Source organism: Triticum urartu, chromosome 2A, assembly GCF_056163025.1.
Source record: "Triticum urartu cultivar PI428250 chromosome 2A, HENAU_Tu73, whole genome shotgun sequence".
Taxonomy (NCBI): domain Eukaryota; kingdom Viridiplantae; phylum Streptophyta; class Magnoliopsida; order Poales; family Poaceae; genus Triticum; species Triticum urartu.
In genome coordinates, this window is record NC_141874.1 from 93,669,346 (window position 1) to 93,684,680 (window position 15,335).

The 15,335-nt window shown below is 41.5% G+C and overlaps 1 long non-coding RNA gene across 1 annotated transcript; it reads right to left on the reverse strand.

The window, feature by feature from the left end:
• Positions 1–14,274: 14,274 nt before the first annotated feature.
• LOC147984025 (uncharacterized) lies at positions 14,275–15,133 on the reverse strand. Its single transcript, XR_015615024.1, has 3 exons — positions 15,050–15,133; positions 14,938–14,967; positions 14,275–14,560 (listed from the first exon to the last, which is right to left on the reverse strand). It is a non-coding gene; the product is annotated as an uncharacterized LOC147984025 (long non-coding RNA).
• Between the last annotated feature and the right edge of the window lie 202 nt (positions 15,134–15,335).

Here is a 15,335-nt window from a genome sequence, read left to right on the forward strand (position 1 = left end):
AGTTTTTGGATAAGTTCGTCGTAGTGTTCATTGATGATATCCTGGTTTATTCGAAGAATGAAGAGGAGCATAAGGAGCATTTGCGTTTGGTACTTGGAAAGCTCAGAGAACATCAATTATATGCCAAGTTCAACAAATGTGAGTTTTGGTTGAAGGAAGTAGGATTCCTCGGACACGTTATATCCGGATAAGGTATAGCAGTAGATCCCGCTAAAGTTGAAACCGTGACCAAGTGGGAAGCCCCAACAACAGTTGGAGAGATCCGGAGTTTTCTTGGACTCGCAGGATACTACCGGAGGTTTATTGAGAATTTCTCAAAGATTGCAAAGCCTATGACGGAGTTGCTGAAGAAGGATACTAAGTTCAAATGGACTGAGGAGTGTGAGGCTAGTTTCCAGGAGTTGAAGAAGCGTTTGGTGACCTCACCAGTGTTGATTTTGCCAGACCAAACCAAGGATTATGAGGTGTATTGCGACGCTTCACGTCGAGGACTTGGAGCAGTGCTTATGCAGGAAGGGAGAGTTGTTTTGTATGCTTCACGACAACTGAAGCCTCACGAATTGAATTATGCCACGCATGATTTGGAGTTAGCAGCCGTAGTGCATGCATTGAAGACATGGAGACATTTCCTCATTGGAAATCATTGTGAGGTGTACACGGATCATAAGAGTTTGAAGTACATTTTCACACAGAAGGAGTTGAATCTCAGACAAAGGAGATGGTTGGAGCTTATCAAAGATTATGATATGAAATTGCATTATCATCCCGGGAAGGCTAATGTAGTAGCTGATGCATTAAGCCGCAAGAGCCATGTCAATACGTTAATAACGGGAGAAATACCCAAGGAGTTAGCAGAAAATCTTCGTGAACTATGTGTGGAAATAGTTCCGAGAGGCTATGTAGCAGCGTTGGAAATTCAGTCAACTTTGATGGACAGAATCAGGGAAGCTTAGAAAACGGACAAAGCGATTTCCGCTATAAAGGAGAAACTGAGCAGAGGAAAAGCTAAAGGATTTCGTAAGGATGAGCACGACACCCTATGGTTTGAAGACCGTGTTTATGTACCCAACAACCCGGAGATTAGAAAGTTGATTCTGCAAGAGGCACATGATTCACCGTATTCGATTCACCCAGGAAATACCAAGATGTATTTGGATTTAAAGGATATTTTCTGGTGGACCGGAATGAAAAAGGATATTGCAGAGTATCTAGCAGTTTGTGACGTATGTCAGAGAGTAAAGGCAGAGCATCAGAAGCCAGCAGGATTGTTGCAACCATTGCCGATACCCGAATGGAAGTGGGATAAGCTAGGCATGGATTTTATCACGGGATTACCAAGGACTCGTTCAGGCTATGACTCGATTTGGGTTGTAGTTGATCGATTGACGAAGGTAGCTCATTTCATCCCAGTAAAGACCACTTATACTAGTGCTAAGTTGGCAAAGATATACATGACCAGGATCGTATGTCTGCATGGAGTTCCGAGGAGTATCGTATCAGATAGAGGAACCCAGTTTACCTCAAAGTTCTGGAAGCAGTTGCATGAGACTTTAGGTACTAGGCTAGAATTTAGTACAACTTTTCATCCGCAGACAGATGGACAGACCGAGAGAGTCAATCAGATTTTGGAGGATATGCTGAGAGCTTGTGCGCTAGATTATGGATCTAGTTGGGACGATAATTTGCCATATGCAGAGTTCTCTTACAATAATAGCTATCAGACCAGTTTGAAGTTGGCCCCTTTCGAGGCTTTGTACGGAAGGAGGTGCAGGACACTGTTGTCATGGGACGAAGTTGGAGACCGCCAGTTGTTTGGACCAGATTTGATTAAAGAGTCCGAACAGAAGGTGAAGTTGATACGCGATAGGCTCAAGGTAGCCCAGTCCAGGCAGAAGAGCTACGCAGATTCTAAACGCAAGGAGACAGTTTACGAAGTCAGAGATAGAGCTTATCTTCGAGTATCCCCACTTCGAGGGATTAAGCGCTTTGGAGTTAAGGGGAAGTTAGCGCCACGATTTGTAGGACCATATCGAGTTTTGGAGCGTATGGGAGAAGTGGCTTACAAGTTGGAATTGCTAGAAGGATTGACATGAGTTCATGATGTGTTCCACGTTTCTCAGTTGAAGAAGTGTCACGCGGAGATGGCTGACATACCTTTGAGAGACACAGTACCATTAGAAACAATTCAGTTGGATAACAATTTGACCTATGAGGAGAAACCAGTCAAGATTCTCGAGTTTGCCAGCCGAGTCACTCGCAGCAAGGTTATCAAGTTTTGCAAAGTTGAGTGGAGCCACCACACGGAGGATGAAGCCACCTGGGAGCGAGAGGAAGATTTGCTCAAAGACCACCCTCACCTATTTTCTAGCCAACCCGAATCTCGAGGGCGAGATTCATCTTAAGGGGGGTAGGTTTGTAACATCCCAAATTTTCAATTTGGAATGTTATACATTAGGTCATCATGCATATCATATTTTATTTTGCTTTTGGTTTTGATCCTAGAAAATCCCAAGCAACTCAAGGACCCACGGAGAGAGTTGGGGATTTCGTTATTTACATATTTGAGTTTTCTTAAATTATGTAAAACAGGATCATTTGATTTTATTTATTTTATCATCAATTATTTCTATTACAAAATATGAGAGAGGGAATAAAATGACTTTCCCAAAATATAGAAATATTGAGGATTTAATAAAAAAATCAAATAAGATTCATTTCGGAGTTTTTCGGTATTTTTATTTGAATTTAGGAAAAATGCGCGTTTTTCAAAGTTGTAGTTTGGGCCCAGATAAATGTTCACTTTATCGGGCTTGATTTTAGGAACCCGGGAAAATTTATTTCGTGATTCTTGGAGTCCGTTTAGTATTTCTTTTTATTTTTCTTCCGAGCGGATTTATAAAAAAAACGCGGAACCGACTTTGGGCCGTACTCGGCCAGGACACCGCCTGGCCGGGGCCTTTATAATGCTCGCCTTTAAATAGCGAGGCGCCGGTGCCCCAGGCCCATAGCCCGCGCCGCACCGAAACCCTAGCCCGTAGCCAGCCGCCGCCGCCGCCGGAGTTGCGCGCCGCCCGAGGTTTGCCGCCGCCTCGTTTTCCGTGCCGTTTTTTTTAAAAAAATAAAAATTCTGTTCGTCATTTTTCTTTTTCGTCAGATTTTTCGCGGTTATTTTTCTGATCGCGATTTTTGTTTTAGTATAACTTTTCGCTCGTTTATCGGAATCAGGCGATTCAAGCGCCCGGAGTTTCGTCTCAAAACCCTCTTTCCGAATAATCAACTTAAACATGTTTTTGTTACTGTAAAATTTGCCTTAGATCTAGATTACTAGAACGAAGTTGTTTCTTTCGCCGTTTGTTTTCTTTTGCTTCGCTCGATTTGATTCTTTTTGCCAACCAGGGTTCTTAAGTTGAACTTTCTGGTTAGATCTTCTATTTGCGTTTTACCTGTGCATTAGATGAGTACTTATTGTATGCTTGTTTTTTGTCTGCGATAGAATACCCGGAGTGCGCCGCCTGTTACTTCGAATCTCTAGGTTTCGCGGATCATCAGCAAGGCAAGTAACACTTTGATCATACCTTTTCTACAACCCAGTTTTATTGCATTAGATCAATCCTCACACGTTGCATGATTAGGATCTAATTAAATTGTGGGATGGGAAGTAGATGAGGTAGTACCTATTACCAGTTTATTATCAAACCTTTGGGAGTTACTTCTACGTTTGCTTATTATGCCATGCTATGCTAGTAGACGTGGATTGGGTGAGTGATATCCATGACAGATGTGAGATTGTTAATTAATGGTTTATCTAAGGTGGCAACCTAACACACATCTGGGTGGATTGAGGCACCTGGGGTTTCCAGGACTTGCGTGTTTTCTTTGGACCGCCACCCAGGCTCAAAGGGATCATGAGATTATTCATACTAGAAACTTCCTTGTGCAACCACAAGCCATTATGGGCTCTGGCATAGTTGACTAAGTTGTGCGAACTCTTATAGTGGTAGACTAGAAGATGTAGGGGATGTAGGTGGTACGGTCTACCCGATCGTAAGGTGCTAGCGCTTCTGAAAGACTATGTCTCGGTCATCCGTCTTCTCAAACACCATGTAGTGCGAGAAACCAAACGGAGGCGATCGAGTCTTGTGGGGAAAAGTGCGCAAACCTCTGTAGAGTGTAATAAACTAATCATGATTAGCCCTGTCCCCGGTTATGGACATCTTGAGTATCTAGTACCTAGATTTTCATGTGAATCTCAACATGTTACTCTAAATTAATTTTGATGGGTTTTAATGATTTTTAATTGGGATTGAGAATGCTGTCAACCATTCTCAATGTTTAACAACCACCATGATAGTAATTAAATTTATTCCTTTGAAGTAGGGAAAAATTGGCTTTACGCAAAAACTGTAACCATAGAGCTTTCCACCAGCCAAATATGCATATAGTATAGCTGTTGCATTCCATTACCCTCTATGTGTTACCTTGCCAGCATATTCCATGTGCTGACCCGTTTTCGAGCTGCAACGTTAATGTTGCAGACTTTTCAGACGACGATTAAGGAGTTTTTAGGTCGTGGTTCTATACTCAGTGATGCCGTTGGAGTTGATGGACTCACTTATCTTCCAAGCCTTCCGCTGTTATCGTCATTAGATGGCCTTAAGCCATATTTACTGTAATTAGTTCTCTTTTGAGACACTCGATGTAATAAGTGTGTGATTGCTACTCTGCTATAAATCCTTCGAGTACTGTGTGGTGTCAGCATTACTGATCCAGGGATGACACCGGAGCACAGAGATCAGACTGTTTGAGGTCTGGTCGCTACAGAGCTAAAGGTAAGATCAATATTCTCTCAAGTCCTATCTGCCACTGATACGACTCTACGTACACCGAATGTTTGCTTCCAACTAGAAACGAGAAATAAAACTATGTTGTGGGTATGAAGAGGATAAATTTGCATGGTATCGGAGAGCTAAAATATGAAAGTAGGTGCTGTTATCATAAGTTTAGAATATATTACTAAATATTATAAATAGCGAGTGTGGAATAATGATCGGTCGGTGCGCGGAATTGTCCTAGGCAATTATTAACAAGACCGATAGTCGTCATTGTAATTTCATATGAGGGAGAGGCATAAGCTAACATACTTTCCCTTCTTGGATCATATGCACTTATGATTGGAACTCTAGAAAGCATCCACAACTACTAAAGATCATTAAGGTAAAACCCAACCATAGCATTAAAGCATCAAGTCCCCTTTATCCCATACGCAACAACCCCCTTACTCGGGTTTATGCTTCTGTCACTCAAGCAACCCACTATAAGCGAATCATGAACGTATTGCAACACCCTACAGCGGGAATCCATCACGCTTGCGCGACACGGAGGGCACAATAGGACAGAACCAAAATAAAACATACAACTCGTACCAATCTAGATCATCAATCAACCCAAAGACAAAGGATATCTACTCAAAACATCACAGGATGGCAACACATCATTGGATCATAATATGTGGCATAAAGCACCATGTTGAAGTAGGGATTACAGCGGGGTGCGGGAGAGTGGACCGCGTAAAAGAGATGAGGATGGTGATGTTGATGAAGACAATCACCGCCGCGATGATTCCCCTCCCGATGGCACTCCGGCGCCATCGAGAGAGAGGAGGAGAGGTTCTCCCTCTTGTGCTTCCTCCTCCATGGCCTCCCCCTGGATGGCGAGAGGTTCCCCCTCTGGTCCTTAGCCTTCATGGTGATGATGGCCCCTCTAGGATCCTCCTCCATGCCCTCTGGTGATGATGGCCCCCTCTGGCAGGGTGCCAGAGATGGCCTAGATTGATTTCTCGTGGCTACAGAGGCTTGCGGCGGCGGAACTTCTGATTTAGGTTATTTTCTGGGGGTTTCTGTATTTATAGGAATTTTTGGCGTCGGTTTCACGTCAGGTGGGTGTCCGAGTCGTCCACGAGATAGGGGCCCATGCCCAGGGGGTGGGGCGCGCCCCATCCTCGTGGACGGCTCGGGACTCTTCTGGCCCAACTCTTTTACTCTGGGGGCTTCTTTTGGTCCATAAAAAATTACCAAAAATTGGCACGTCAATTGGACTCCGTTTGGTATTCCTTTTCTGCAATACTCAAAAACAAGGGAAAAACAGAAACTGGCACTGGGCTCTAGGTTAATAGGTTAGTCCCAAAAATCATATAAAATAGCATATAAATGCATATAAAACATCTAAGATGGATAATATAATAGCATGAATACTTCATAAATTATAGATATGTTGGAGACATATCAGCATCCCCAAGCTTAATTCCTGCTCGTCCTCGAGTAGGTAAATGATAAAATAAATAATTTATGAAGTGTGAATGCTACCAAGTACATAAGTTTCATCAATGATAGTTCCAATCACTTTTTCTAGCATCATTATATATCATAACAGTAGCTCAACTCATGAAACTTCTTATGATCAAGTAACAAGCTATTCACATGTTAAAGTATAGATCATAAACTTTCTTGAAAACTAACAAACCGTGATCTTAGTCATCAAACAATTGCAATTCATCTTATTTTCTGGAAGGGTCTATGTAAGAGCTTTGATTCAGCAAACTCCACATACTCAACTATCATTTAATATTTCACAATTGCTAACACTCATGTCATATTTATGGGTTCAAAGTTTTAATCGGACACAGAGAAAGATAGGGGCTTATAGTTTCACCTCCCAACCTTTTACCTCAAGGGTAATGTCAACAATAATAATTTATGAGAACCTACATCCAAGTGGATATATATATCCGGATCGATCCAACACAAAGTGCTTGCCAAAGGAAAAAGTGTAAAAAGGAAAGGTGATGACCACCATGACTCTTGTGTAAGTGTAGAAGATAAAAGTAAAAGATAGGCCCTTCGCAGAGGGAAGCAGATGTTGTCATGCGCTTTTATGGTTGGATGCACAAAATCTTAATGCAAAAGAACGTCACTTTATATTGCCACTTGTGATATGGACCTTTATTATGCAGTCCGTCACTTTTATTTCCTCCACATCACAAGATCGTATAAAGCTTATTTTCTCCACATTAATAGATCACACATATTTAGAGAGCAATTTTTATTGCTTGCAATAATGACAACTTACTTGAAGGATCTTACTCAATCCATAGGTAGATATGGTGGACTCTCATGGAAAAACTGGGTTTAAGGATATTCAAAAGCATAAGTAGTATCTCTACTTGGTGCAAAGAATTTGGCTAGCATGACGGGGAAAGGCAAGCTCAACATGTTGGATGATCCAAGACAATATAACGTTTCGAATATAGGAAAACATAACCCATTAAGTTGTCTTCCTTGTCCAACATCAACTTTTCAGCATGTCATATTTTAATGAGTGCTCACAATTACAAAAGATGTCCAAGATAGTATATTTATATGTGAAATCTCTCTTCCTTCAATATTCTTCCATGAATTGTTCAAGTGACCAATTCTGCGTTTGCTAACTTCCAATAATTTTACTACCTATACTTATTATGTGTGAAGTCATTACTCCCCATGTTTTAAGCATATGAAATGTATATAAATTCAAATTTATGATATTCAATTCATTCAACCTTTTACTCATAGGATAAATGTGAAGCACGTGAGTATATGACAAACTACTCCAAAAAGATATAAGTGAAGAATACTGAGTAGTCAAATAATTAAATAGCCATGGGAGGATTTTTCTTCATTCAAGATTTAATATCCAATGATTTTATTCAAAAAATAAGTAAAATTGAAAATACGCTCCAAGCAAGACACATATCATGTGACGAATAAAAATATAGCTCCGAGTAAGGTATACCGATAGTTTTGAAGACGAAAGAGGGGATGCCTTCCGGGGCATCCCCAAGCTTAGGTGCTTGAGTCTTCCTTGAATATTACCTTGTGGTGCCTTGGTCATCCCCAAGATTAGGGTCTTTCCACTCCTTATTCTCCCCATATCGATATCTCACCCAAAGCTTGAAAACTTCAATCACACAAAACTTAACGGAACTTCGTGAGATAGGTTAGAATGATAAAGAGTAAACCATTCACTTTGGTACTGTCAAAGACAAGGTTAATAATTGTTCTCACACAATGCCTACTGTACCATATCATTTCTACAATTTATATTGAGAAATATAAGCCATAGAAACTAGAAAACAAGCAAACTATGCAATGAAAATAGAATCTATCAGAAACAGAACAGTCTGTAATGATCTGAACACCAACCATACTTATACTACTCCAAAATTATGAAATAAATTGTTGGACGTGAGGAATTTGTCCATTAATCTTCTGAAAAAAGAATCAACTCAATCTCACTCTTCTGTAAAAAAATGAAAGCTAATCTCGTGAGCGCAAAGTTTCTGTTTTTTACAGCAAGATCACATTAACTTTCACCCAAGTCTTCCCAAAGGTCTTACTTGGCACTTCATTGAAACAAAAGCTATAATAAATGATTAATACAGTATATTAATCATGATAACACATAAAAAAATTAAGGGTAAATATTGGGTTGTCTCCCAACAAGTGCTTTACTTTAATGCCTTTTAGCTAGGCATGATGATTTCAATGATACTCACATAAAAGATAAGAACTGAAACATAAAGAGAGCATCATGAAGAATATGACTAACACATTTAAACCTAACCCACTTCCTATGCCAAGGGATTTTGTGAGCACACAATTTATAGGAACAAGGATCAACTAGCATAGGAAGGCAAAACAAGGATAACTTCAAAACTTTAAGCATATAGAGAGGAAACTTGATATTATTGCAACTCCTACAAACATGTATTCCTCCCTCATAATAATTTTCAGTAGCATCATAAATGAGTTCAACAATATAACCATCACATAAATCATTCTTTTCATGATCTACGAGCATAGAAATTTTACTACTCTCCACATAAGAAAAATTCTCCTCATTCGAAATAGTGGGAGCAAACTCTTCTAAATCCACTTTAGATGATAGTATTATTGATACTACAAAAGATATAAATGAAGTTCATGGAGCATCCTACAATTGATATAGACTAACCAATATCCAAGCTCAAAATATATAAGTGAAGCACACGAAGCATTCTATAAAACCATACTCAAAAGATTTAAGTGAGGCACAAAGAGCAATTCTATAAGATCATACTTAAAAGATATAAGTGAAGCACATGAAGTATTCTATAAATCAATAAAGAGCTATCTCATACTAGCATGGTTCTTAAAGGAAAAACAAAAACACAAAGGACACAAATTATGTGAACAAAACAAAAACCAAGGTATACTGATAATTGTTGAAGAAGAAGGATGGGATGCCAATCGGGGCATCCCCAAGCTTAGATGCTTGAGTATCCTTGAAATATTTACTTGAGGTGCCTTGGGAATCCCCAAGCTTGAGCTCAATACCTCTCTTTATACTTCTCATATTGATAGCTCCTCGATCTTCGAACACTTCATCCACACAAAACTTTAACAAGAACTTTGTGAGATCCATTAGTATAATAAAGCAAATCACTACCTTTAGGTACTGTTTCAAAATTATTATATATACTGTATTCTAACTTCACCATGGTTCATACCCCCCGATACTACCCATAGATTCATCAAAATAAGCGAACAACTCATAGAAAACAGAATCTGTCAAAAACAGGACAGTCTATAGTAATCTGAAAGTTTAGCAAACTTCTGTAACTCCAAAAAAATTCTAAAAACAATGAAAATTTAAACAATTTGTACAAAATTAATGTACAAAAAGTTTCAGACCCATTTGACTTTCCAGTAAAAAATGTAAAATCACGCGCTACAGCCAAAGTTTCTGTTTTTGTACTGCACAAAGTAAAGAAGCAATCTAATCATCCTGAAACCAAGGCTTGGCATGATTATCTTTATAATACAATGGATATATACAAGGGGATAATTATTTTCAGAGAAGCTTCCATGAAATTTTTTACATTGTTTCCATGAGCATGAACACAAGTGTTCAAGGTCGACCCTCATTTCTCCAATGCATAACCTTCCAATCACTTCTCTTATTGAAAAAACTTTTTACGTATGAGAGGCAAGTAAATTTTTTTGGTATTTTTATTCTTTTAGTTTTTTTGTATGTTTCACCCACAACTAAACAGAAACAAAAAAAGGAAAAAACAAAATCTACTTAGTGAAGAAAGCAAACAAGCATACACAATAATATCAACCCCACGCTATTGCTCCCCGGCAATGGCACCAGAAAAGAGCTTGATAATCCCCAAGTGCAGGGAATCATCGTAGCAATTCCCAAACGTGGAAGTGATAAGTATGGATTGTTGAACCCACAAGGAGCTAAAGGTAAGATCAATATTCTCTCAAGCCCTATCCTCCACTGATACGACTCTACGTACACCGAACGTTTGCTTCCAACTAGAAACGAGAAATAAAACTACGTTGTGGGTATGAAGAGGATAACTTTGCATGGTATCGGAGAGCTAAAATATGAAAGTAGGTGCTGTTATCATAAAGTTAGAATATATTACTAAATATTATAAATAGCAAGTGTGGAATAATGATGGGTCGGTCTCCAGAATTGTCCTAGGCAATTATTAACAAGACCGATAGTCATCATTGCAATTTCATATGAGGGAGAGGCATAAGCTAACATACTTTCCCTTCTTTGATCATATGCACTTATGATTGGAACTCTAGGAAGCATCTGCAACTACTAAATATCATTAAGTTAAAACCCAACCATAGCATTAAAGCATCAAGTCCCATTTATCCCATACGCAACAACCCCCTTACTCGGGTTTATGCTTCTGTCACTCAAGGAACCCACTATAAGCGAATCATGAACGTATTGCAACACCCTACAGCGGGAATCCCTCACGTTTTCACGACACGAAGGGCACAATAGGACAGAACCAAAATAAAACATACAACTCGTACCAATCTAGATCATCAATCAACCCAAAGACAAAGGATATCTACTCAAAACATCATAGGATGGAAACACATCATTGGATCATAATATGTGGCATAAAGCACCATGCTCAATTAGGGATTATAGTGGGGTGCAGGAGAGTGGACCGTGTAAAAGAGATGAGGATGGTGATGATGATGGTGATGTTGATGAAGACGATCACCGCGGCGATGATTCCCCTCCCGATGGCACTCCGGCGCCACCGAGAGAGAGGAGGAGAGGTTCTCCCCCTTGTGCTTCCTCCTCCATGGCCTCCCCCTGGATGGGGAGAGGTTCCCCCTCCGGTCCTTGGCCTTCATGGTGATGATGGCCCCTCTGGGATCCTCCGCCATGCCCTCCGGTGATGATGGCCCCCTCCGGCAGGATGCCAGAGAGGGCCTAGATTGATTTCTCGTGGCTACAGAGGCTTGCGGCAGCAGAACTTCCGGTCTAGGTTATTTTCTGGGGGTTTCTGTACTAATAGGAATTTTTGGCGTCGGTTTCACGTCAGGGGGGTGTCCTGGTCGTCCATGAGATAGGGGCCCATGCCCAGGGGGTGGGGCGCGCCCCTCACCCTCGTGGACGGCTCGGGACTCTTCTGGCCCAACTCTTTTACTCTGGGGGCTTCTTTTGGTCCACAAAAAAATCATAAAAAACTGACATGTCAATTGGACTCCATTTGGTATTCCTTTTCTGCAATACTCAAAAACAAGGGAAAAACAGAAACCGGCACTGGGCTCTAGGTTAATAGGTTAGTCCCAAAATCATATAAAATAGCATATAAAACATCTAAGATGGATAATATAATAGCATGAATACTTCATAAATTATAGATACATTGGAGACGTATCAGAACACCACAGCGTAATGGTGTGTCCGAACATCGTGACCACACTTTATTAGATATGGTGCGATCTATGATGTCTCTTACTGATTATTCGCTATCGTTTTGGGGTTATGCTTTAGAGACGGATGATACGTCTCCAACGTATCTATAATTTTTGATTGTTCCATGCTATTATATATATATATTTTGTTTTGGATGTTTAATGGGCTTTATTATACACTTTTATATTATTTTTGGGACTAACCTATTAACCCAAGGCCCAGTGCAAATTGCTGTTTTTTGCCTATTTCAGTGTTTCGCAGAAAAGGAATATCAAACAGAGTCCAAACAGAATGAAACCTTCGGGAACGTGATTTTTGGAACAAACATGATCCAGAGGACTTGGAGTGGATGTCAAGAAACAACCGAGGAGGCCACGAGGCAGGGGGCACACCTACCCCCTGGGCGCGCCCTCCCCCTTGTGGGCCCCTCGTGGCTCAACCAACCTACTTCTTCCTCCTATATATACTCATATACCTTGAAAACATCCAGGAGCACCACGAAACCCTATTTCCACCGCCGCAACCTTCTGTACCCAAGAGATCCCATCTTGGGGCCTTTTTCGGAGCTCCACCAGAGGGGGCATCGATCACGGATGGCCTCTACATCAACTCCATGGCCCCTCCGATGATGTGTGAGTAGTTTACTTCAGACCTTCGGGTCCATACACTACAAAAAAAATACACTTCCATGATGATACATGTTTGTCACAGTAGGTCGCGTTTTTTGTCATGCATGTACATCCATGACAAATTTATGGCAGAATCAAGATAGTCATACCTGTGCTGTCGCAGAAGTGTTCCATGACATTACCAAAATTATCATCACGGAAGTGTCCACTTCCATGACGATAAATCGCGCGTCACAGAAGTGCTTTCGTCAAGGGTGACCGACATGTGGCATCCACCGTAATGGAACACCGTTAAGCTATCGGGTCGGGTTTTGGATCCGATAACCCGTTAACAGCCCCGGCCAATGGGGATTTTCCACGTGTAAAGTCATCATTGGCTGGAGGAAACACGTGTCAGCTCATCGTCGGGACAGATGTCATCCACTCATTGGACAGAAGGCGCCTATGATACGTTGACACGTGGCACGGCCCAACAAAGGCCCATTCCTGTGAAAAGGCCGGCCCGTTTGACTTGGTCAAAAGGTGGCGGGCCGGCCCATGGAAAGCCTGTTAACGGCCTGTTCGCATATAGCCCATTTACAGCTCGCTAATCCAAGGCCCGTTACGCCCTATCCGAATTAGGCCCAGTAGCGTCATCTGGGCCATCCAATATGATTCCAGCCCGTTTTCACTTCTGGCCCATGTATGGCCCATGACGTCTTTCGGCCCATATGAGGCCCTATGTAACTCTTGGCCTATTAACGGCCCGTGGTGAAACTGGCCCGTAATGAACAGTGTATCACTTTACACCCATTAACGGCCCGTGGTGAAACTGGCCCGTAATGAACAGTGTATCACTTTATACCCATTAACGGCCCATTATTCCATTGGGCCGTCTCCAGCCCATGTTATCTGTTGGCCTTCTCAGAGCCCATTTATTCTTGGGCTCATTTCCAGCATTCGTTTACTTACGGCCCATTACTGTCATTTTCTGCTTGTGGGCTAAACTCAGCCCGTGGTTACAGTCGGCCCGTTTGTGGTCCGTTAATACGTTGGGCCATTTTCATAGCGTCATCAAATACGGCCTATTAACGATGGCCCGTTATGGTCGGCCCATGAATGGACGATTCCAACTCTAGCCCGTTTACGCCAGAATGCGGTCTGTTTGGCCCGTATAAGGCCCATTGATGATACGACCCATAGAAGGCCCATTGATGATACAGCCTGTAGAAGGCCCATTGTTTCTACGGCCCGTAGAAGGCCCACTGTTTCTACGGCCCGTAGAAGGCCCACTGTTTCTATGGCCCGTAGAAGGCCCACTGTTTATACGGCCCGTAGAAGGCCCACTGTTTATACGGCCCGTAGAAGGCCCACTGTTTCTATGGCCCGTAGGAGGCCCAGTGTCACTACAGTAAATATTAGCCCATGGTTATTGTCGCCTAGTTTTAAAAAATAGGTTATTGCAGCCACTAGCAAACCGTAGAAAAAGAACTGCACTGACTACAAGCAAACAAATAAACAAGACAACAAGGAAATAAATAAGCAAGCAACTTACACTAGGCTATCACAGCTATTACACATATTACATCCACTGGGCATCAAAGTTCGCCACCAGTGCAAATATAGGGAACACAGTAGCATATAAACGCCGCAGCAAAACAAGTCCAGAACTGAAACCACTTCAGAAGAGCTCAAGAAACAATATCCTGGGTACCCATAATGCTGGCACGATGCTGAGCAAGCTTATTAACTTTCTCTTGTTTGGCGCTTAAGTCCTCCAGCGCTTGTTGTTGCACCAGAAAGTATGCATATGAATTCTGCAGGGACTTCCTCAGTCCTTCGGCTTCCTGTCGCATAACATCTGATCGATGTCTTTCAACTTGAAGTTGAAAGTCAAGAAGCCGAACTGATTCAGGCAATGAGTTCGAAGAGCTGGTGCCAGCAGTGGTAGCCAGTAACTCGAACACTACATCAAGACAGGACTTTGGGGTTGTCTCGGTGTCTTCAATATAGTTTTTATCAGCTTTCTTGGAGACCAACAGGGATGTCTCACTATCTTGAACCTTATCTGCATTACTTCCTTTACCATTGCATAACAGGGTACTCTTCTCCAATATTTTATCCGCGTTCTAAAACAGAAACAAACAAACACATCTCAGGTTTACAATGTAGTATATGAAACTCATTTTGGTAAACTAGTTCAGTAGTAAGGTGGACAGGATAACAGCATGAAACAAACATATATCTATGTAGTATGGTCACTGTATGGTCTATATCATTCTAGTTTATGTTGCCAAATCAAGATAGATACAGTTCGAATCATATCTATTTAAGACAAAGCAGCATAGACAGAATATAAGTGTGGGAAACTACACAACAATAACAACACTTGTAATGTGCATGGCATGAGAACATAACTGTTTATTCAATTGAAATTGAAATCAACATAGAGCAAGTTACAACAGCAAACAGCCAAACACATTGAAGAAACAGGTTTAAAACATACCTGTTGCGCCATTGGAGTTTCAATTGCATCCTTCAAATTTGAAATTAGTTGGTATGAGTAAATACAGTGATGCAAGAGCAAAGTAGTATGAACCATAGCCACGGAACCTGACCTGAGAACAATTCTTCTTCTGCTTTAAGCGTTGACTTCGGGTTCGGAGTGGTGGTCCTCGTGATTTGGGCACTGTAGTTGCCTTACTAACTGCTCGTGTTTGGGTGCTCTGTGGTGGAGACGGTGCTGTGTCAACGGGAACTGGGTGTCTATCTGCTGGGGTTGGGGTTAGAAGGGGTGTAGCTGGTTCTCTGTCCAACTGGGCAGGGGTACAATCTGCATGAGTGTGGGTTATGTGTGGTGGGGCTGGTTCTTGGGCAAGTACAACCGTGGTTCTATCTGCATCG